The sequence below is a fragment of the Hordeum vulgare genome, chromosome 6H, assembly GCF_904849725.1.
Source record: "Hordeum vulgare subsp. vulgare chromosome 6H, MorexV3_pseudomolecules_assembly, whole genome shotgun sequence".
Classification (NCBI taxonomy): domain Eukaryota; kingdom Viridiplantae; phylum Streptophyta; class Magnoliopsida; order Poales; family Poaceae; genus Hordeum; species Hordeum vulgare.
The window spans coordinates 145580910-145606153 of record NC_058523.1 but is presented as its reverse complement, the minus strand read 5'-3'; the positions used below and the strand labels follow the sequence as shown (position 1 = coordinate 145606153).

The 25244-nt window shown below is 42.8% G+C and overlaps 1 long non-coding RNA gene across 5 annotated transcripts; it reads left to right on the top strand.

The window, feature by feature from the left end:
- The first annotated feature begins 512 nt into the window (after positions 1 to 512).
- Positions 513 to 4414, top strand: LOC123404474. Of its 5 annotated transcripts, none has more exons than XR_006611807.1 (4): positions 514 to 778; positions 901 to 2023; positions 2121 to 2175; positions 3945 to 4414. It is a non-coding gene; the product is annotated as an uncharacterized LOC123404474 (long non-coding RNA). The 5 variants fall into 5 exon arrangements; XR_006611808.1 differs by having other exon boundaries at positions 901 to 2033; XR_006611806.1 differs by having other exon boundaries at positions 513 to 778; positions 901 to 2175.
- The last annotated feature ends 20830 nt before the right edge of the window (positions 4415 to 25244 follow it).

Sequence of the window (25244 nt, the reverse complement as noted above, 5' to 3'; positions counted from 1 at the left end):
AATGCTTCCGCTTTGCGATCTTCAACGGTATGAAGATGCTTTACCTCACTCGTTGCTAGCTTCTCCTAGATGATCTTGATGTGACGTAGGAATTGTTTTCAAATATTACTACGTTCCCCAACAGGATGCTGATACGTTCAAAACGTATGTAATTTTTTTGATGGTTTCATGCTACTTTTATGCTTTTGATAAATTTTTTATATTAAGTTTATGATTTATTTGGACTAACCTATTAATCTCTACTATTAAAGGGGATCTGCCGTCTGTCGTGATGGTTCAACCTCCAGCGATTCCCTCCTATCGCTAGCCTTTTGACTGTTCCATCGATTTTTTTTTAATCCTTCCATAAACCAGACGATAAACCAGCCGATTAGTTTAATAAACCATCTATCGAGAGATCCCGCGCCCAGAAAATTGCTAGGAAAACCCCGTGCCGAAAAACCCGGCCCCGCTTCCGCCCGTCTCCAGGACCCCATCCTTGACCCCGTCCCATGACCCCATCTAAACAGACAAAATCATCTCCTGCCGGATCGATCCCACTCCCTTCTCTCCACGCGAGCCCTACGACGCACACGGTACCACAATTCCCACGAGCCCGCAGCCTCGCATTCGATCCCCTGGATCAAGGCGCTCTCCCTGCACGACCTCGAGCAACACCACCGCATCACCATCCCCCCGCGGTCGTGCCCCGTCAGGCCTCGTGCAAACTCGTGGAGCGCATGATGGGGCCTCTCGTTGCCAGCTGTAACCGCCTTCTACCTCGCCCGACCCTCCTCTGGTTCGTGGTTGTTGATGTCATCAAAGGATCTCGCCGTCTTGGGCCGCCCCCACTCCCTCTCTTTATAATCTCTCTCTCCCTCTCGATCTGATATCTCTCTCACCCCGTCGATCTGATGGCAGTGATGGGAAGAGTAGCAGCAAGGCGGCGGAAGGAGACATGCATTAGGAGTGGAACAAGTAGCAGCGCCAACAACAAGCGACAACGGCCGATTTGGCAGGGAGCGGAGTCTTCTCTTTCTTTTGCAGGGGACAGGGAGGGGAGTCAACAACAGGTTTTCGTGCCTCCGCTCTTGATTGGTACATGATATATGGCTATATGTGAAGCTTGTCATGATGCGTGGGAGTAGGGCGGATTCGTACATGGAAGCTTTGTTCGGATCTTCCCCATGTGAAAACATCCCAGGCGGATCTGTGAGGGGTTGTGCTCAGTTTGCCCATGCCGTACAGTTCAAGCTCCAGGGGAAATTTCTCCTCTATACCTGATCCAATAATGTTTTTCCTTTGCCTTATCCAAGCTTTAAAACAGTAGTTGGTGAACAAAAAAATTGTAAGGAGAGAGAGACAAAGTGGTGGTGTATCCTACAATCAGAAACATAACAAATAGTTTAACTTTTCATAAAGTATGTTGTCATTTCCATTTGTATTGGACAAATTTATCGGAACTGATATTACATCCACCCTTGGTTTCATCATGTTTGTGTAGGCGCTACTCTTTTGCTCTCCAACTATTTGCACTAAAATTGCTCAACTATACATGTCTATACCATGTGTTTGATAAAATTCTAAGAGGAACAATGGACTTGTTGATAAGTTGCCTTTTCTGCTTTTATTTTGTAGGATTGCATGGTTCAGACTAGAAATTGATCAACTGAATTGATTTTCTTGTGTGTTTAATGTTTTATAATAACCATTCACCAAATTAGTATTGGGTTTATCATTCTTCTGATGCAAATTAGATATATTTGTTGATGGAGTGACCTTTCTTACAGCATACCACTCTAATATTTTTTTTAAGATTTTATATTTCCAACATTACATGATATACATGATGTAACTATAGGAGAGCTCAGTAGCTATTGTTTTTTTGGCATATGCCAATTTACTTCCTGGAAGGAGGGACCAATGGTTACACATACGCCAATTTATTTCCTGGAAGGAGCGACCAATGGTTATACCAGAAAATCAGAATAGCAGCGAGTTGATAGAAGCTATTATACTAAAGTAAAGTTGTACTTCAGAAGAGGTGCCTGCTGGTACTCTTTTTTTATGTGCACTCCTTAGATTTTATGCACTTAGCCTTGGACTATTTATGCCTTTTAATACAAGGTTTTTTGTTGTAGTTTATTGCCTCTAAAGTGATAGATATTTGACAAGAAGAAGGCTTCTAACAAAGGAGTAGGTACCTGATTTAAGAGATATTTTTTGTTTGTAGTTTATAACTTTGTGTCTGGTGAATATGACTTGGGCTCTTGGACACTATACCCTTTTGCATTTGCTGGGAAACTATAAAATCAAAAATTCCTTATGGACATTGCAAAAGTTATGGCTGTGTCCTAGAAGTCTAGAACACACTGGGACTATTGAAATAACGTTCTGAAAACCAGTAGGGCTTAGGGACGGAAGATCATGCTTGTTATTCAAAGCCCCCGTAGCCCAGTTTCCCACATGGGTCATGCTTCGCATATTGCCGACATCTTTGTGTTTTCTTAATTTTATAGGGGCAAACATGCTATTTCACATCATCTCTCTAAGATTTTAGAATGAGAAAACTTTAATCTGTTAAGTGTGTTCCAGTCCCCGTAGCCCAGTTTCCCACACAAGTCATGCTTCACATATTGCCCACATCTTTGCTTTTTCTTAATTTTATAGGGGAAAACATGCTATTTCACATCAGCTCTCTAAGATTTTAGAATAAGAAAATTTTAATCTGTTAAGTGTGTTCCAGAAAATTAGAATTACTTCTCATCGGCCATGAGAAATTATTGATTAGTGCAGTGTCAACCAATACTAGCCATGTGCAGTACCAAATGTTCAATTTTGCCTAATTATTACGCTTGCTTCAATGTTTTTTAGGAAATTGTTTTGGTTCTCACTAAAGAAAGAACTTGAATTTGTTGCAAAGATTGGCAACCGGTGTAACACGAGAACATCTAAGTAATTAGTTTGATGTTACTTCTCTCAAGATAATTTATGAAGTTAAGTCCTGCTTGTTGACTATGAACTAATACCATGAGCAGCTGAACACTATAATATCCTCATTGCATTGTTGACTGGCTATTATCCCTTTTCTCTTGCAAACAGGTCAGCTCATCCTGTTTGTGATGGAATTACATATAGCAGTACTGTTTCGTTTGAAAGAATAGAATTGTTTCATGTATTGTAATGTATACGAGTAGACTTATGTCATGTCAAAATAGATTTTTCCAAGCTATGATGTGTGTACCTATTAATGCATATGCTAACAGACTTCTATTTTTTTCCACATTTTTTTCATTTCCTAAAGTGGCGACAGGAATGATCTGCAATTTAAAGATTATCTATATAGACCTCATGGACAACCTATTGCTATAGGATATCTATACAATTTATGTTAAAAGTTGCTCCATTTTTTCTTATTAAAAATTAGATAACTTAGAAAAAACATTTGGTGGATCTTAAGATTTGTGCGGTGATGTGAAATTTTCTGAATATCAAATTTTGTTGTGTACATCGTGCACTATTTCTAAATAAGATATATAATACACCATCATCTCTCACAATATATGAGGACCATGAAGTTTTGAAAATGTGAGGTCATTTCCTTTTGGGACTTCTAAATTGAAGCAATGCTAGAGTAAGGGGGTGAAGAGAATACTACTAATAAAATAAATAAATAATGAATGATTTAGTTACGAGGAAATTCACCAAAAAGGAAATAAAAAAAATCTTCCCACTCGACTAAAATGTATATAATCGATGGAAGTGCGGTCGTGAGAATGAAGGTGAAGGGGCAAGAGGGACTGGGAGAAAGATGTCCTTTTGTTTCTTGCAACAAGAAATGGAGTTGAAGAGAGAATCAATTTTTTACTTACATGTATAAGTAAACAATGTGTCATTGTTTTCAACATACATTTCTGAATTTAAATAATTGTTTGATCACATTAACTTCTTTTATTCCGTGGCAGCGTATGGATAATCAAGCCATGACTCTGGAATGGACAATGCAAGTTATGTCTCTCTTCACTTTATTATCTAATTCTCCGTGTCACGCATTTAGCCCATTCATTTTTCAGTATTATCATCCGTAGCAACACACGAGCATTTATCAGTATTATCATCTCTTATACATATTTGTTTCACTCAGGGCACATTATAATTTAGTTATAACATAGATTTCATTTATCATGTAAATTGTACCATCAGTATGGATCTTAACGTTTGCTTCGTTTTCAACATTTTTTGTGGTTTTGTTTGCAGATTTTGAATGTTATTGAGTACTCCATTCGCAAATATAAGATGTTCCAAGATTCTTTCTTATTAGGATATATAGCCATGTTTTAGCGTGTTTTTTTCACTCATTTCCGTTTGTATGTAGTCCATTTTAAAATATTTAAAAAACTAATATTTGTTAATGGAGGAGGCATAATGGAGATCTCAATCTTTACTACTCCATATGACTCATATTAATTGTCGTTGATTAGTTGTACCAAATCGGTGACAATAAGTATGGTTTGGAGCAAATAACATTTAGAAAAGGATGGTAGTAGCAAGAAACTTAACTTGTCCTCTAATTGATGTCAAAGAAAATGTCCCGTTGGGAGGAAAGAGTTGGTGCTTGGTTGTTGAGAATGACATCGATATTTAGGTGAGTAAGCTGATGCATGACATTGGAGTACCATTTTATTAATGTCTCTAGCAAAGCTATATTGTCCCGTGGCAACGCACGGGTATTTAACTAGTAGTTGCAAAAGTGCACAATGTTCTTGTTTTACACTTTTATGTGTAGGAACTATCAAAAATAGAAGAGGAAACCTTGTTGGAGTCGAATTGGGACTTTCCTCAAATCTGTTTGAAAACTCCTTTTAAAGATTGCCACGTTACGGGTTGAATAAGGCCTCACACTTACGTCTCACAGAAGACAAAACTGTGGGTAATTGTATGCTGATAATTCTAGACATAAAATTCGACCCATTTGGAGTTCGGACGCTCGAGGAAAGCCCGTTTTACTGGAGGACAAATATCTCATTACGGGATTACGAGAATCGGTAACGTGATTAAGTCTATCTCTTACCATATTTGATGGATTCGGCCAAGCCACGACTTTGGGACCTCATTAGGGCTGATAGGGGTCCCTAGGAAGGTTCTAGAGGTGCCCAAGAGCCCTTGGATCAAAGGGGCATCCATTGGAGGGCCAAGAATGATTGTCTGAGCTCATATAAGGAGAAGAAAAACCCTGATTTCTTGAGAGCCACCAAGAGCCATGAAATTTCCTCCTCCTACGCAGCTGCCTTGGGGTGGAGAACCACCTCCATACCAGAACCATCTCCAAGGAAGAAGGGGGGCCAAGGGCCACCGCCCCAAGGGTCGTGGCCGTCGCCATGGCCGCCGTCTCTTCTCTGGGCTGCACCTTTCCATCAACCTGTTGCTCACCATGACCATGTGTGAGTAGCCCCCTCGGGGCTGAGGGCTCTACGTGTAGCTATGTGGTTATCTCTCTCTCCCATGATGTGATCTTGATTGTGATCATAGGCTATGTTAATCTAGGGTGATCCCATGATGTTGCCCCTTCTTCTATGTATTGGATTGATGTACTCACTTGATCTTATCTAGTATAATCTCTGAGATCATGGTGAGAGCGGCCTATTGGACATGGATTAGAAGAATATTTTCATGAGTGAGTTATCTTTTGTGAATTGATTGAAGATTGAGAGTCTCTTGGTGCTTGTCTTTGACTATCCTTGAGATATGTTGTGGTGAGTGTGGTACTCTCTTTGGATGACCCTGGTGACATTGGGAAATCCATATATGAGAACTACGAACTCTGAGGTATGCTTTTGTAGCCCTAGATAATTCTCGTCGTCTCTTCATCACAAAGGAATGACCTCCGAGTACGTCTCCATTGCATGTTTTAGTGGAAATATCATGTGATTACACTATGTTAATGTTGTTCGGAGTTGCCACTAATGAAAGTATGAAGCCTAGGCCTTGTTTTCCACCATTGAACACCATTTACTTTCAGTTTTGTTTCTTGTTTGGTTGTGGTCATTTTTATTTCAGATTTACAATACCTTGTTTTACCATCCATATCACTTGCCTTTTAACATCTCTTCGCTGAACTAGTGCACCTATATAACTGACAATTGTATTAGGTGTGTTGGGGACACAAGAGACTTCTTGTATCTTAACTGCAGGGTTGCTTGAGAGAGACCATCTTCAATCTCTACTTCCCTGAGTTCGATAAACCTTAGGTTATCCACTTGAGGGAAATTGTTGCTGTCCTACAAACATCTGCGCTTGGAGGCCCAACATAGTCTAAAAGAATAGAAGCGTGTGTAGACATCAAGCTATTTCTGGCGCCGTTGCCAGGGTGGTGAGTGCTTGAAGGTATATCTTTAGATCTTGCAATTATATCTTTTTGTTTCTTGTTTTTATTTCACTAGTTAGGCTTAATGGAAAACAACAAAAATATGAGAGAGCTTTATAAACTTTATCTTGAACTAGGACATGAAGTGTTTGAGGAGAAAATTAATAAACCTATGGAACTTTATTATTTGCATAACAATTATCTTGGTGGCAATGTTATTAGTATGCTTTCTTTGAATATCAATATTGCTATTGACATGAAAAGCTCTAAGCTTGGGGATGCCGGGTTTGATGAACATGATATTTTTAGTCCCCCAACTTTTGAGGAGAAAATTTGCTTTGATGATACTATGCTTCCTAAATATGATGATTACCATGATGACAATGATTGCTTTACTCTCACTATTCCTAATAAGAAACATTTTGCTTATAAGAAGAGTAATGATACTTTTATGCTTTTGGATCATGGAAATAATACCTTATGTGATAGTTATATTGTTCAGTGTATTCATGATCCCACTGAAAATTATTATGAGAAGGGAACATATGCTTATAGATATTTCAATAATATCAAGTTCCCTCTCTTTATGTTGAAGGTTTTGAAGTTGCACTTGTTTTGCCTTCCTATGCTTATTGCTTTGTGCTTCAATGAATTATTCTATTGCAATATTCCTATGCAAGGAATCATGTTAGACATAAATGTGTTCGGTATTTTCTTCTTGACGCTCTCTTTTGTTCTACAACTCTTATTCCTACGAGAGCATCATTAAAATCTTAAGCCTATCTTTATGACCATAAAGAAAGAGCTCTAGGGAGACAACCCTTGTTATCTTTACATTCAGTTTTTACTTTCTATTTTTAGTGGTCTTGATGTGTTTGACTACTGTAGCAACGTCATTGTATCTTTATTTTTAAACTTCGTGCCAAGTTTTAGCCTCCGATTGCAAGAAAGTTCAAAAGTTGTGGCATGCTGTCCAGAAACAGGTTATGTCTGCTTGACGGAAAAATTTACCAAAAATCACCAGATCATCATTTTGATTTGAATTGTTTTTACATGATGCTCTATACAATTGGCTTTCTAATGCCTGTTCTGACTTTTTTGATTTGAGTTGCAGAAGTGCCCTGAAAAAATTATTTACTACCTCGTGGTCTGTTTTTCACAGATTTTGCCACGTTTTGCGTTTTCATTGTTTGGCAAATCTTAAGCTTTCTTTTTCTTTGCAAAAACTTTTTGGAAATCTTGAGAAATAGTAGCTTTTCATGAAAATCTTTCTTTCTAGTGGAGAAAAATTATTTTATTATGTGTACTAACCACTCTAATCAGCTTATGATGAGTTCCGTAAGAAGGGAGTTTTCAAGTATGTGATGGAAGATGATGAAAGAAGATCCAGGAGTGTCAAGCGCTCAGCTTGGGGACTCCCCCTTGCACCCCAAGAAATATTCAAGGATACTCAAGCTTCTAAGCTTGGGGATGCCCCCGTGCATCCCCTTCTCCATCAACAATCATCAGTTCGTCCTTCTCCATGCTATATTTTTATCATTTCATATGTTATGTGCTATGCTTGGAGCATCTTTTTGTTTTCCTTTGAGTTTTCTTTTGTTTTATTTTCTGGTCATAAATAATTTGCATACTATCATTCTTGTTTGGCGAGAGACATGCTCCGTTTTAATTGCTTAGAACACTCTAGTTTTCACTCTTATTGTTCTGTGAGTGTTCACTTTTTGCTAGTACTGCATTTAGCTCTTGTTTTCCAATCATATTTTGTTTATAGCTTGTTAGTTTGCTTCAGTTATATCTGATTATCTCTCTGGTCTTTAATTAATATTATCTATGAGAGCTGTTTCAAGAAAGTTGATTGGTATTAGAGAAGAGTAAAATATTTCATGCTTATAGTGGTGCAATAGGAAGCTCGTTTAGACTATGGCTTAGACTTTAACATGTCATGTTAGATATTATCTTAATTATATGCTTAGTAGTTATTAATGTAGCATGACTTGTCTAAAATAGTTGAGAGTGCTTAATGTGTCATTGAAAGAATCATGTGTTGTTTTTATCATATCGAAGCATAATATTGTGGTATTCTCCTTTACTACTTTATTTGGGTTGACTTGGCGCATGCTCACACCATGTTATGACTACAAACTAGTCACTTATAGCCTTTATGATCATTTAGTTTTTGACTTGTAATATCATTTATTCTTTGATTAATAATGTTTTTGTCACTACGCATGATTATGGCCATTATTTCTCTCTTAATTTGTCGCTCTTCGTCTTTTGCTAGCCTCCACCTGTACTGAGTATGAGCTCTACTCGTGCATCCAACTCCGAGAAACCAAAGTTTACCAAATGTGTCCACCATACCTACCTACATCTGGTATTTAACCGCCACTCCAAGTAAATTTCTCATGTGCTACCTTTGAAACTTTCAAAATTATTCCTGTTTTGTGTCTCTGTTTTAGCTCATGAGGAAGTAGTAGATAATTCATGATCTTCTTATACCGGACAAGCTTTATCTTGGGTTTGCATGTCTAGTCCGTGAATCCCTAATACGAGGAGGGACTGGCATGAGTGCGCCCAGCTCGTAAAAGATAATAGCAACAAACAAAACCTCTTTCACGCTTTGTTCATGAGAAATCAGAATAGTGATAAACAAAGGAGACTAAGGGGATGTGATCGTCCCCACTTTGGGAGTCGTTCCTCAAAACTTGTCCAGCATGAGAAGTATTGGGCTATCTGCTAGCATTCGTTGACGAATTATGCACCTCCCAAAAGCTTGTTTTACAATCTTATTGATTTCAAAAATCTCTAAAAGCTCTAGCACATGAGTAATCCCTGCTTCCCTTTGTGCAGGGCCTTTCTTTTACTTTTATGTTGAGTCTTCATCTTCTAACTTTATGCACCAATTAAGAGAGCATAGTTGTCATTCTGAGTATAATGTGCATAGTCCCAAAATTTATTATTGATTGATTCATGATGTGTTATTACTTGCTCTCAAATTATTTGTTCTAGTTATCCACTTGAACTTTGAAGGTGTCCTGGCATTTATGTTTTGCCCCACTCTTAAGGACAAGCGAAATACCACTTTGCTATGTTTTATTTATGCTCGAAACAAACGTATAACTTTCGAGTGCATTATTATTCATGATCTTTTGTTTGTGTTACCTTTCATGTTGCAACATGGTTGCTAAGTTTCATTGTTAGAATTATATCTATCATGCCTATGTTTAGAGTGCTATGATCTCAGCTTACAGATCCTTTTACAAATATGATGATCAAGATTATGTCGGTAGCATGTCACCTCAAAAAATATTTTGTTTTTATCTTTTCACCTACTCGAGGACTAGTAGGAACTAAACTTGGGGATGTTGATACGTCCAAAACATATCTATAATTTTTGATGGTTTCATGCTACTTTTATGCTTTTGATAATTATTTTTGTATTAAGTTTATGATTTATTTGGACTAACCTATTAATAGTTGTAAAAGTGCACAACGTTCTTCTTTTACACTTTTATGTGTAGGAACTATCAATAATAGAAGAGGAAACCTTGTTGGAGTCGAATTGGGACTTTCCTGAAATATGTCTGAAAACTCTTTTTAAAGATTGCCATGTTATGGGTCGAATACGACCTCAACTCACAGAAGACACAAGTGCGGGGAATTTTATGCTGATAATTCTAGACATAAAATTAGGCCCATTTGGAGTTCGGATGCTCCAGGAAAGCCCGTTTTACTCGAGGACAGTTACGAGAATCGGTGACGTGGTTGAGTCCAACTCTTACCATATTTGATGGATTCGGCCAAGCCATGACTTTGGGACCTCATTAGGGTTGAGAGGGGTCACTAGGAAGGTTCAAGAGGTGCCCAAGAGCCCTTGGATCAAAGGGGCATCCCAGGGATTGACCGGCCCACCCAATCCCCTCGGCTCGGCAAAATACTATACTCCTTCCCCGGTGCCCTAACCCTTACCGACTACAAACCACAACCTGGCTATCCAGCCGGCGAGTGCACAAGATGAGGGGCGGGGCGGATAGGAAAAGTCAATAAGGGGCAGACCGGGTCCGGCCGCCCTACTTGGTTCGCTCAAAACCCAACTCGCAAGAGCCATAAGTACCAACACCCTTTCTCCCCCCAGCCTACTCCTCGCCCTGTCACAGTCCGCAAGCCAGCTGGCTGGTAGGAAAAGAGGCAAAGGGAGGAGGGCACATGGGAAAACCGACTAAGGCAAGAAAATTACCGAATGAACCAGCAGACGACAACCAAGTTAAAGATAAACTGCAGCACGTAAATAAAAGATAGAGGTGCCAGGCCGAGAGTGCATTACATCAAACCTACTACCCTAGTGGGTGGATGAAAGGACGTGGATGTCGCCTAGGGGGCTGATACGCCTCCAACGTATCTATAATTTATGAAGTATTCATGCCATGTTTACAATAATTCTATATGATTTTGGTATGATTTTATTAGAACTGACCCGGACTGACGTTCTTTTCAGCAGAACTACTATGGTGTTATTTTTTGTGCAGAAATAGAAGTTCTCAGAATGGGCTGCAAATTTACAGTGATTTTTTATGGACCAAAAGAGACCCCCAAAGCACCAGAGCTGGACCAGGAAGTGGATGAGGAAGCCACAAGCTTGCAGGGCGCGGCCACCCCCTAGGTCGCGCCCCTATGGCTTGTGACCTCTCGGGAACCTTCCTGACATGAGACCGACACCAAAAATTCCTACAAATACCAAAACTTCCAGAAAGAAACCTTGATCGGGAGTTCCGCCGTGATACGTCTCAAACGTATCTATACTTTTTGATGGTTTCATGTTGTTATCTTGTCATCTTTGGATGTTTTATGTACCTTTTATATCTTTTTTGGGACTAACTTATTAATTCAGTTCCAAGTGCCAGTTCCTGTTTTTTCTGTGTTTTTGGCTCTTTTCAGATATGATTTTGGAACGGAGTCCAGACGGAATAAAATCCCCGAAATGATTTTTTCCCGAACAGAAGAAGATCAGGGGGCTTGTGGGCCAAGCCAGGAGGGCTACAGGGAGCCCACAAGCCCCCCATCCGCCACCAAGGGGGCGGCGGTGGGCAGGCTTGTGGCCTCCCTGGCGCCCCCTGACCTAGATTCTTCGCCTATATATTCCCTAAAATACAGCAAAAAATTAGGGGATCCACGGAAATACTTTTCCGCCACCGCAAGCTTCCGTTTCCGCGAGATCTCATCTGGAGACCCTTCCCGGTGCCCTGCGAGAGGGTACTTTGGAGTTGGAGGGCTTCTTCATCATCATTATCGCCCCTCCAATGACTCGTGAGTAGTTCACTTCAGACCTACGGGTCCATTGATCTACTTGCCATTTTCATTTGCCTTTCTCCTTTGCCATTTTCTTTTGCCCGTTTCACTCTCTCTTCCTGCTCGTTTGTGTGTGAGATAGTCCATCAATGGCTAGACGCACCACTCCAAACGATACCCCTGAGAATGAAGTTCTCAATTTCAGGCAGAATGAGGAAGAAAATTTAAAGGACGCTTGGTACAGGATTTGCAATGCGTAAAGTAGATCTACTCGTAAGCAATCCACTATCGTCCTCCTTCGCAGTTTCTATGTTGGGATTTCTCCTTCGAATAGGTACATCCTAGATACCATTGTAGGCGGGAATTTTTTGGGGAGCCATACTGTTGACCCCTATGGAGCTATCATGAATTTGGTAGGCTCACCCCCGCTCATGGTTAATGGAACTACCTTGACCTTGGAACACGTGATGCAAAGGCTTGACGCTATTGAAAACAAAATTGCCACAGTTGAACTTATTGAGGGTTTGGATAGAAAGATCCACAATCAAATTACTCAGTACGGATCCAAAGTGGGAAATTTTTTGAAAAAATTAAGGGAGAAGGAACTTGTAGTTAATGATTCTTCTAGAATTGGCAAACTAGAAGATGTCATAACCAACTTGGGTTCCGCTTTTGCCGCTGTGCAAAATACTCCAAATCTCACTCTCAAAAAGACCGTCAAGTCTGTTTTTGTTCCTAAATATAGTGGTGAGTCATCCAATAAAGATGAAGATCTTAAGATGATAAATGATCACACTACTTATGGTTTGAGCACCAAAGATGACTATACGTGATTCCATCACCTTTTGCCTAGCCAAGGGCGTTAAACAAAAGCGCTTGTTGGGAGGCAACCCAACAAATCTATCCTTTTTCTTTCTGTGTTGTGTTTTCCACACTTTCGTAATTCTGTTATGATTGTGTTTTTTGTGTTTCTTTTTGCGTTTGTGCCAAGCAAAACCGTTATGATTAGTCTTGGGGATGATCGTTTGGTCATGCTGGAAAAGACAGAAACTCTCTGCTCACGAAAAGGATTTTCATTTTTTTCAGTAAGAGATTTTGAGTTGATTCGTTTTGCTTATGATTGCTATGCAAATTCTTCAGACTATCGTAATTTTTCAGAATTTTTGAAGTACCAGAAGTATACGAAATATGCAGATTGCTACACACTGGTTAACAGATTCTGTTTTTGTTGTGTTGGTTGCTTATTTTGATGAAACTATGGATAGTATCGGGGGGTATTAGCCATGGAAGATTGAAAATACAGTAACCCAACATCAGCATAAGTAGAATTTAAGTTTTCTGCAGTACCTAAGGAAGTGGTGGTTTGCTTTCTCATACTAATGTTATCACGAGTTTCTGTTTAAGTTTCGTGTTGTGAAGTTTTCGAGTTTTGGGTGAAGTTCTTATGGACAAGGAGATAAAGATTGGCAAGAGCTCAAGCTTGGGGATGCCCAAGGCACCCCAAGAGATTCAAGGATGCCGTAAAAGCCTAAGCTTGGGGAAGCCCCGGGAAGGCATCCCCTCTCTCGTCTTCAATCCATCGGTAACGTTACTTGGGGCTACATTTTTATTCACCACATGTTATGTGTTTTTGCTTGGAGCGTCTTGTATCGTAGGAGTCTTTTATTTTTGTTGTGTCACAATCATCCTTGCTGCACACCCAGAGAGAGACATGCACTTACCGTGATTTTGTCGAGCTTCAGTTATATCTTTTCGTAGACAATTCAGCTCACATGTGCTTCACTTATATCTTTTGAGCTAGATACTTTTGCTCTATGTGCTTCACTTATATCTTTTAGAGCACATCGGTGCGTGGCTTGGTAGTTGATCTATGATTTGAAAGTAGTCTCAAAAGGGGTAGTTATCCAAAGGGATACGAAAGCTTCTACCTTCATGTGCATTGAATAATTAGAGAAGTTTGATTCATCTCAATTAGTTTTGAGTTGTGGTTTTGGTAATATTGAAGTCATGCTAATGAGGTGTTGTGGATCTAGAAATACTTGTCTTGAAGTTAATGATTCCCGTAGCATGCACGTATGGTGAACCGCTATGTGATGAAAGCTGAGCATGATTAGTCTATTGATTGTCATCCTTTGCGTGGCGGTCGGGATCGCGCGATGGTTTATACCCTAGGTGTATGCGTTGAATGCTTTGTTTCGATTACTAATAAAACTTTTGCAACAAGTATATGAGTTCTTCATGACTAATGTTGAGTCCATGGTTTAGATGCACTTTCACCTTCCACCATCACTATCTTCTTAGTGTCGTGCAACTTTCGCCGGTGCACAAAACCCACCATTAGCCTCCCTCAAAACAGCCACCATACCTACCTACTATGGCTTTTTCAAAGTCATTCCGAGATATAGTTCCATGAAAATACCACCATGACATGTGCCACCACGTCTACATTGCCATTGCATGATCATAAGATAGCTAGCGTGATGTTTCCATTAATGTCTATGCCATGCTAGATCGTTGTCATGATACACTACCGAAGGCATTCCATATAGAGTCATCGTTGCTCTAAGTTTTGAGTTGAAAGTGTGATGATCATTATTGATGGAGCATTGTCCCATGTGAGGAAATAAAAGAGGCCAAAGAAGCCCACCAAAAAAAAGAGGCCAAAGAGCCCACCAAAAAATAAAAAATAAGAAAATGAGAGAAAAAGAGAGAAGGGACAATGTTACCACTTTTCCACACTTGTTCATATTAAGCACCATGATCTTCATGATTAGAGTCTCTCGTTTTGTCACCACCGTATAGCTAGTGGGAAATTTTAATTATATAACTTGGCTTGTATATTCCAATGATAGGCTTCCTCAAAATTGCCTTAGGTCTTCGTGAGCAAGCAAGTTGGATGCACACCCACTAGTTTTCTTTAAGAGCTTTCACATACTCTTAGCTCTAGTGCATCATTTGTATGGCAATCCCTACTCATTCACATTGATATCTATTGATGAGCATCTCCACAGCTCATTGATATGCCTAGTTAATGTGACCATCTTCTCCTTGTTTTGTCTTGCAACCTCCACCACACTCCACACCATCTATACTGCTAAAACCATGGCTCACGCTCATGTATTGCGTGAGACTTGAAAAGGTTTGAGAAAGTAAAGGTGTGAAACAATTACTTGGCCAATACCGGGGTTGTGCATGATTTAAATTCGTTGTGCAATGATGATAGAGCATAGCCAGACTATATGCTTTTGTAGGGATAACTTTCTTTTGGCCTTGTTATTTTGAAAGTTCATGATTACCTTGCTAGTTTGCTTGAATTATTATTGTTTCCACGTCAATATCAAACTATTGTTTTGAATCTAATGGATCTGAACATTCACGTCACATAAGAGGAGTTACAAAGGACATCTATGCTAGGTAGCATGAAAGCATCAAAAATTCATTCTTTATCACTTCCCTACTCGAGGACGAGCAGGAGTTAGGCTTGGGGATGCTTGATACGTCTCAAACATATCTATAATTTTTTATAGTTTCATATTGTTATCTTGTCATCTTTGGATGTTTTATGTACCTTTTATATCTTTTTTGGGACTAACTTATTAATTCAGTGCCAAGTGCCAGTTCCTGTTTTTTCTGTGTTTTTGGCTCTTTTCATATCTGATTTTAGAACAGAGTCCAAACGGAATAAAATCCCCGAAATGATTGTTTTCCTGAACGGAAGAAGATCAGGGGGCTTGTGGGCCAAGCCAGGAGGGCTACAGGGAGCCCACAAGCCCCCCATCCGTCACCAGGGGGCAGCGGTGGGCAGGCTTGTGGCCTCCCTGGCACCCCCCCTGACCTAGATTTTTCGCCTATATATTCCCTAAAATACAGCAAAAAATCAGGGGATCCACGAAAATACTTTTCCGCCGCTGCAAGCTTCCGTTTCCGCGAGATCTCAACTGGAGACCCTTCTCGGTGCCCTGCCGGAGGGGACTTTGGAGTTGGAGGGCTTCTTCATCATCATCATCGCCCCTCCAATGACTCGTGAGTAGTTCACTTCAGACCTACGGGTCCGTAGTTAATAGCTAGATGGCTTCTTCTCTCTCTTGGGTCTTCAATACAAAGTTCTCCATGATCTTCATGGAGATCTATCCGATGTAATCTTCTTTGGCGGTGTGTTTGTCGAGATCCGATGAATTGTGGATTTGTGATCAGATTATCTATGATATATATTTGAGTCTTTGCTGATTTCTTATATGCATGATTTGATATCCTTGTAAGTCTCTCCGAGTCTTGGGTTTTGTTTGGCCAACTAGATCTATGATTCTTGCAATGGGAGAAGTGCTTGGTTTTGGGTTCTTACCGTGTGGTGATCTTTCCCAGTGACAGTAGGGGCAGCAAGGCACACATCGTGTAGTTGCCATCAAGGGTAACAAGGTGGGCTCTGTCGTAGATATGAGATTGTCCATCTACATCATGTCATCTTGCTTAAGGCGTTACTCTATTCTTTTGGACTTAATACACTAGATGCATGCTGGATAGCGGTCGACTTGTGGAGTAATAGTAGTAGATGCAGAAAGTATCGGTCTACTTGTTTTGGACGTGATGCCTATAGATATAATTGCTCGACTTTGCGTGGTTCTATCAATTGCTCGACAGTAATTTGTTCACCCACCGTCTACTTGCTTTCATGAGAGAAGCCACTAGTAAACACTACGGCCCCCGGGTCTATTCACACCTATCGTTTCCACTTCCGCTTTTACTTTGCTTTGATGCTTTTAGTTCTCACTTGGCGAACAATCTATAAGGGATTGACAACCCCTTCATAGCGTTGGGAGCAAGTTTTAGTGTTTGTGCAGGCACTTGTGATACTCCTTCACTGGATCGATACCTTGGTTCTCAAAACTGAGGGAAATACTTACCACCGCTGCGCTACATCACCCTTTTCGCTTCGAGGGAACATCAACGCAAGGCTCCAAGGCCACGGGGGAAATCCTTTGCATATTTTCCTAGGAAGTCCCTTAAGGCGTAGCCGTAGCAGAAGGATTCCTGGTGCCATCGACACACCTATTTCTGGCGCCGTTGGAAGGTCTTTTGTTGCAGTAGCAGAAGTATTTCTGGCGCCGTTGCCGGGGAAGGAGAGATCTATCCAAGTATGTCTCACAAACTCATCTCTTGCATTTACTTTTTTGCCAGTTGCCTCTCGTTTTCCTCTCCCCCACTTCACATTTGCCGTTTTCATTTGCCTTTCTCCTTTGCCGTTTTCTTTTGCCCGTTTCACTCTCTCTTCCAGCTCGTTTGTGTGTGAGATAGTCCATCAATGGCTAGACGCACCACTCCAAACGATACCCCTGAGAATGAAGTTCTCAATTTCAGGCAGAATGAGGAAGAAAATTTAAAGGACGCTTGGTACAGGATTTGCAATTCTCAAAGTAGATCTACTCGTAAGCAATCCACTACCGTCCTCCTTCGCAGTTTCTATGTTGGGATTTCTCCTTGGAATAGGTACATCCTTGATACCACTGTAGGCGGGAATTTTTTGGGGAGCCATACTGTTGACTCCTATGGAGCTATCATGAATTTGGTAGGCTCACCCCCGCTCATGGTTAATGGTGTTGGGTAACGTAGCATAAATTCAAAAAATATCCTACGCATGTTCAGATCTTCCTATGGAGAGACCAGCAACGAGAGAGGGGTAAGAGCATCTTCGTACCTTTGAAGATTGCTAAGCGGAAGCGTTGCTAGAACGCGGTTGATGGAGTCGTACTCGCGGCGATTCCGATCTAGTGCCGAACAACGACACCTCCGCGTTCAACACACGTGCAGCCCGGTGACGTCTCCCGCACCTTGATCCAGCAAGGAGAAGGGAGAGGTTGGGGAAGAAGTCCAGCAACACGACGGTGTGGTGTCGGTGGAGAGACGAGGTCTCCCAGCAGGGCTTCGCCAAGCGCCGGCAGAGAGGAGGAGGGAGAGGAGCAGGGCTGCGCCCAGAGAGAGAGAAAACGGTGTTCTCCAAAAGCGAAAAGTGCCCACTATATATAGGGGAAGGGGAGAGGGGGTGCCACCCCTAGGGTTCCCACCCTAGGGGGTGCGGCAGCCCTCCCAGATGGGTGGTGCGGCGGCCAGAGGGGGAGGAGGGGTTGGCGCACCCACTGGTGGGCCTTAGGCCCACCTGGCCTAGGGTTTGCCCCCCCTTTTTCTTTCCCTTGCGCCATGGGCTGTGTGGGGAGGCGCACCAGCCCACCTAGGGGCTGGTTCCCACCCCCACTTGGCCCACCTTACCTCCCAGGGTCGTTGCCCCCCTTCGGTGGTCCCCCGGGACCACCTCCGGTGGTCCCGGTGGTCCCGGGACGTTACCGGTGATGCCCGAAACACTTCCGGTGTCCGAAACGATCCGTCCTATATATCAATATTTACCCCCGGAGCTCCTCGTGACGTCCGGGATCTCATCCGGGACTCCGAACAACTTTCGGTAACCTCGTATAACAATTCCCTATAACCCTAGCGTCATCGAACCTTAAGTGTGTAGACCCTACGGGTTCGGGAGACAGGCAGACATGACCGAGACACCTCTCTGGCCAATAACCATCAGCGGGGTCTGGATACCCATGGTGGCTCCCACTAGCTCCACGATGATCTCATCGGATGAACCACGATGTCAAGGATTCAATCAATCATGTATACGATTCCCTTTGTCTGTCGGTATAGAACTTGCCCGAGATTCGATCGTCGGTATACCTATACCTTGTTCAATCTCGTTACCGGTAAGTCTCTTTACTCGTTCCGTAGCACGTCATCGTGTGACTAACTCCTTAGTCACATTGAGCTCATGATGATGTTCTACCGAGTGGGCCCAGAGATACCTCTCCGTCACACGGAGTGACAAATCCCAATCTCGATTCGTACCAACCCAACAGACACTTTCGGAGGTACCCGTAGTGCACCTTTATAGTCACCCAGTTACGTTGTGACGTTTGATACACCCAAAGAACTCCTACGGTATCCGGGAGTTGCACAATCTCACGGTCGAAGGAAAAGATACTTGACATTAGAAAAGCTTTAGCATACGAACAATACGATCTAGTGCTAGGCTTAGGATTGGGTCTTGTCCATCACATCATTCTCCCAATGATGTGATCCCGTTATCAATGACATCTAATGCCCATGATCAGGAAACCATGATCATCTATTGACTAACGAGCTAGCCAACTAGAGGCTTGCTAGGGACACATTGTGATCTATTCATTCACACATGTATTACTGTTTCCTGTTAATACAATTATAGCATGAACGATAGACGATTATCATGAACAAGGAAATATGATAATAACCGTTTTATTATTGCCTCTAGGGCATATTTCCAACAGTCTCCCACTTGCACTAGAGTCAATAATCTAGTTACATTGTGATGTATCGAACACCCATAGCATTATGGTGTTGATCATGTTTTGCTCGTAGAAGAGGTTTAGTCAACGGGTCTGCAATATTCAGATCCGTGTGTACTTTACAAATATCTATCACTCCACTCTGGACATGGTCCTGGATGGAGTTGTAGCGGCGCTTGATGTGCTTCGTCTTCCGGTGAAACCTGGGCTCCTTGGCTATGGCAATGGCTCAAGTGTTATCACAGAAGAGTGTCATAGGACCCGACGCGCTTGGAACCACTCCAAGGTCGGTGATGAGCTCCTTCATCCAAATTCCTTCATGAGCCGCTTCTGAAGCAGCTATGTACTCCGCTTCACATGTAGATGCTGCCACGACTTCTTGCTTGCTGTTGCACCAGCTCACTGCCCCACCATTCAACACATATACGTATCCGGTTTGTGACTTAGAGTCATCCGGATCTATGTCGAAGCTAGCGTCGACGTAACCCTTTACGACGAGCTCTTCGTCACCTCCATAAACGAGAAACATTTCCTTAGTCCTTTTCAGGTACTTAAGGATATTCTTGACCGATGTCCAGTGTTCCGCACCGGGATTACTTTGGTACCTCCCTACCAAGCTTATGGCAAGGTTTATATCAGGTCTGGTACACAACATGGCATACATTAGAGAGCCCACGGCTGAAGCGTAGGGGACAGAACTCATCTTCTCTCTATCTGCTGCCGTGGTCGGTGACTGAGTCTTACTCAATCTCATACCTTGCAAAACTGGCAAGAACCCTTTCTTTGAGTTTTCCATATTGAACTTCTTCAATATCTTGTCAAGGTATGTACTTTGCGAAAGACCTATGAGGCGTCTCGATCTATCTCTATAGATCGTGATGCCTAATATGTATGCAGCTTGTCCAAGGTCCTTCATTGAAAAACTCTTGTTCAAATAGGCCTTTATGCTCTCCAACATCTCTATATCATTCCCCATCAATAATATGTCATCCACATATAGTACGAGGAAAGCTACAGAGCTCCCACTCACTTTCTTGTACAGACAGGCTTCTCCGTAAACCTGTATGAACCCAAACGCTTTAATCACCTCATTAAAGCGAATGTTCCAACTCCGAGATGCTTGCACCAACCCATAGATGGAGCGCTGGAGCTTGCACACTTTGTTAGCACCCTTAGGGTCGACAAAACCTTCTGGTTGCATCATATACAACTCTTCCTTAAGGTTCCTGTTAAGGAGCGCTGTTTTGACGTCCATTTGCCAAATTTCATAATCATAAAAGGCGGCAATTGCTAACATGATTCGGACTGATTTCAGCTTCGCTACGGGAGAGAAAGTCTCTTCGTAGTCAACTCCTTGAATTTGTCGAAAACCCTTTGCGACAAGTCGAGCTTTGTAAACGGTTAGGTTACCGTTTGCATCAGTCTTCTTCTTGAAGATCCATTTATTTCCTATGGCTCGCCGGTCATCGGGCAAGTCCACCAAAGTCCATACTTTGTTCTCATACATGGATCCTATCTCGGATTTCATGGCCTCAAGCCATTTGTTGGAATCCGGGCCCGCCATCGCTTCTTCATAGTTCGAAGGTTCACCGTTGTCTAACAACATGATTTCCATCACAGGGTTGCCGTACCACTCTGGTGCGGAGCGTACCCTTGTGGACCTTCGCGGTTCAGTAGTAACTTGATCCAAAGCTTCATGATCATCATCATTAACTTCCTCTTCAGTCGGTGTAGGCGCCACAGGAACAACTTCCTGTGCTGCTCTACTTTCCTGTTCGAGAGGGGGTGTAATTACCTCATCAAGTTCTACCTTCCTCCCACTTACTTCTTTCGAGAGAAACTCTTTCTCTAGAAAGGATCCGTTCTTGGCAACAAAGGTTTTACCTTCGGATCTAAGATAGAAGGTATACCCAATAGTTTCCTTAGGGTATCCTATGAATACGCATTTCTCCGCTTTGGGTTCGAGCTTTTCTAGTTGAAGTTTCTTCACATAAGCATCGCAGCCCCAAACTTTAAGAAACGACAACTTAGGTTTCTTGCCAAACCATAGTTCATACGGTGTCGTCTCAACGGATTTAGACGGTGCCCTATTTAAAGTGAATGCTGCAGTTTCTTATGCGTATCCCCAAAATGATAGCGGTAAGTCGGTGAGAGACATCATAGATCGCACCATATCTAATAAAGTGCGATTACGACGTTCAGACACTCCGTTGCGCTGCGGTGTGCCAGGCGGCGTCAGTTGTGAAACGATTCCACACTTTCTTATGTGTGTGCCAAACTCGTGACTCAAATATTCTCCTCCACGATCAGATCGTAGACATTTAATTTTTCTGTCACGTTGATTCTCAACCTCACTCTGAAATTCCTTGAACTTTTCAAATGTCTCAGATTTGTGCTTCATCAAGTAGATATACCCATACCTACTCAAATCATCGGTGAGAGTGAGAACATAACGATAACCACCGCGAGCTTCGACGTTCATTGGACCACACACATTAGTATGTATTATTTCCAATAAGTCAGTTGCTCTCTTCATTATTCCTGAGAATGGAGTCTTAGTCATCTTGCCCATGAGGCACGGTTCGCATGTGTCAAATGATTCAAAGTCAAGAGACTCTAGCAGTCCATCAGTATGGAGCTTCTTCATGCGCTTAATGCCGATATGACCAAGGCGGCAGTGCCACAAGTATGTGGGACTATCATTATCAACTTTGCATCTTTTGGTACTCACACTATGAATATGTGTAACATCACGATCGAGATTCATCAAGAATAAACCATTCACCAGCGGCGCATGACCATAAAACATATCACTCATATAAATAGAACAACCATTATTCTCTGACTTAAATGAGTAGCCGTCTCGCATTAAGCAAGACCCTGATACAATGTTCATGCTTAAAGCTGGTACTAAATAACAATTATTAAGGTTTAAAACTAATTCCGACGGTAGATGTAGAGGTAGCGTGCCGACGGCGATCACATCGACCTTTGAACCATTCCCGACGCGCATCGTCACCTCGTCCTTGGCCAGTCTCCGCTTATTCCGCAGTTCCTGCTTTGAGTTGCAAATGTGAGCAACAACACCGGTATCAAATACCCAGGAGCTACTACGAGCGCTGGTAGGGTACACATCAATAACATGTATATCACATATACCTTTTACGTTGCCGGCCTTCTTGTCCGCTAAGTATTTGGGGCAGTTCCGTTTCCAGTGACCCTTTCCCTTGCAATAGAAGCACTCAGTCTCAGGCTTGGGTCCGTTCTTTTTCTTCTTCCCGGTATCTGGCTTACCGGGCGCGGCAACAGCTTTGCCGTCTTTCTTGAAGTTCTTCTTACCCCTGCCTTTCTTGAAACTAGTGGTCTTGTTGACCATCAACACTTGATGCTCCTTCTTGATTTCTACTTCTGCAGACTTGAGCATCGAGTACAACTCGGGAATGGTTTTCTCCATCCCTTGCATGTTGTAGTTAAGCACAAAGCCTTTGTAGCTTGGTGGGAGAGACTGGAGGATTCTGTCAATGATAGCATCATCCGGAAGTTCGACTCCAAGTGAAGTCAGACAACCGTGTAACCCAGACATTTTGAGTATGTGCTCACTGACAGAACTGTTCTCCTCCATCTTACAGCTGAAGAACTTGTCGGAGACTTCATATCTCTCGACACGGGCATGAGCTTGAAAAACTAGCTTCAGCTCTTGGAACATCTCATATGCCCCGTGTTGCTCAAAACGTCTTTGGAGCCCCGTTTCTAAACTGTATAACATGCCACACCTGACCAGAGAGTAGTCATCACTCCGCGCTTGCCAGACGTTTAGAATGTCCTGGGCTGCTGCGGGAGCGGGAGGGTCGCCTAGCGGCGCATTAAGGACATAAGCCTTTTTAGCTGCTTCAAGGATGAGCTTCAGGTTGCGAACCCAGTCCGCATAGTTGCTACCATCATCTTTCAGCTTGTTTTTCTCTAGGAATGCGTTGAAGTTGACATTGACGTTGGACATCTACAATATTTGTAAAGACAACTTTTAGACTAAGTTCATGAAAATTAAGTTCATTTAATCAAATTAAGTATGAACTCCCACTTAAATCGACATCCCTCTAGTCATCTAAGTGATACATGATCCATGTTGACTAACCCGTGTCCGATCATCACGTGAGACGGACTAGTCACCATGGTGAGCAACTTCATGCTGATCGTATTCAACCATACGACTCATGTTCGACCTTTCGGTCTCTTGTATTCGAGGTCATGTCTGTACATGCTAAGCTCGTTGAGTCAACCTAGGTGTTTCTCGTGTGTAAATCTGGCTTACACCCGTTGTATGCGAACGTTAGAATCTATCACACCCGATCATCACGTGGTGCTTCGAGACAACGAACCTTCGCAACGGTGCACACTTAGGGGAATACGTTCTCAAAATTTTAAGAGGGATCATCTTATTATGCTACCGACGTTTTAAGCAATAAGATGTAAAACATGATAAACATCACAATGCAATCATATAGTGACATGATATGGCCATTATCATCTTTGCTCTTTCGATCTCCATCTTCAGGCATCGCATGATCATCATCGTCACCGGCGTGACACCATGATCTCCATCATCGTGTCTCCGTGAAGCCGTCACGCCAACTACTACTATCACTACTACTATAGCTAACCGTTAGCAATGAAGTAAAAGTAGTAAGCACATGGCGTTGCATCTCATACAATAAATTAAGACAACTCCTATGGCTCCTGCCGGTTGTCATACTCATCGACGTGCAAGTCGTGAAACCTATTACAATAACATGATCATATCATACATCATACATGCAACATCACAACTTTGGCCATATCACATCACATGTCAAACCTTGCAAAAACAAGTTAGACGTCCTCTAATTGTTGTTGCAAGTTTTACGTGGCTGATTTGGGTTTCTAGCAAGAACGCCTTCTTACCTACGTGATAGCCACAACGATGATATGCCAAAGCTATTTACCCTTCATAAGGACCCTTTTCATCAAATCCAATCCGACTAGAGTAGGAGAGACAGACACCCGCTAGCCACCTTTATGCACGATGTGCATGTCTGTCGGTGGAACCAGTCTCACGTAAGCGTACGTGTAAGGTCGGTCCGGGCCGCTTCATCCCACAATACCGCCGGAAAAGAATAAGACTAGTAACGGCAAGCAAATTGACAAACCATCGCCCACAACTTTTGTGTTCTACTCGTGCATAGAATCTACGCATAGAAAACCTGGCTCGGATGCCACTGTTGGGTAACGTAGCATAAATTCAAAAAATTTCCTACGCATGTTCAGATCTTCCTATGGAGAGACCAGCAACGAGAGAGGGGTAAGAGCATCTTCGTACCTTTGAAGATTGCTAAGCGGAAGCGTTGCTAGAACGCGGTTGATGGAGTCGTACTCGCGGCGATTCCGATCTAGTGCCGAACAACGACACCTCCGCGTTCAACACACGTGCAGCCCGGTGACGTCTCCCGCACCTTGATCCAGCAAGGAGAAGGGAGAGGTTGGGGAAGAAGTCCAGCAACACGACGGTGTGGTGTCGGTGGAGAGACGAGGTCTCCCAGCAGGGCTTCGCCAAGCGCCGGCAGAGAGGAGGAGGGAGAGGAGCAGGGCTGCGCCCAGAGAGAGAGAAAACGGTGTTCTCCAAAAGCGAAAAGTGCCCACTATATATAGGGGAAGGGGAGAGGGGGTGCCACCCCTAGGGTTCCCACCCTAGGGGGTGCGGCAGCCCTCCCAGATGGGTGGTGCGGCGGCCAGAGGGGGAGGAGGGGTTGGCGCACCCACTGGTGGGCCTTAGGCCCACCTGGCCTAGGGTTTGCCCCCCCTTTTTCTTTCCCTTGCGCCATGGGCTGTGTGGGGAGGCGCACCAGCCCACCTAGGGGCTCGTTCCCACCCCCACTTGGCCCACCTTACCTCCCCGGGTCGTTGCCCCCCTTCGGTGGTCCCCCGGGACCACCTCCGGTGGTCCCGGGACGTTACCGGTGATGCCCGAAACACTTCCGGTGTCCGAAACGATCCGTCCTATATATCAATATTTACCTCCGGAGCTCCTCGTGACGTCCGGGATCTCATCCGGGACTCCGAACAACTTTCGGTAACCTCGTATAACAATTCCCTATAACCCTAGCGTCATCGAACCTTAAGTGTGTAGACCCTACGGGTTCGGGAGACAGGCAGACATGACCGAGACACCTCTCTGGCCAATAACCATCAGCGGGGTCTGGATACCCATGGTGGCTCCC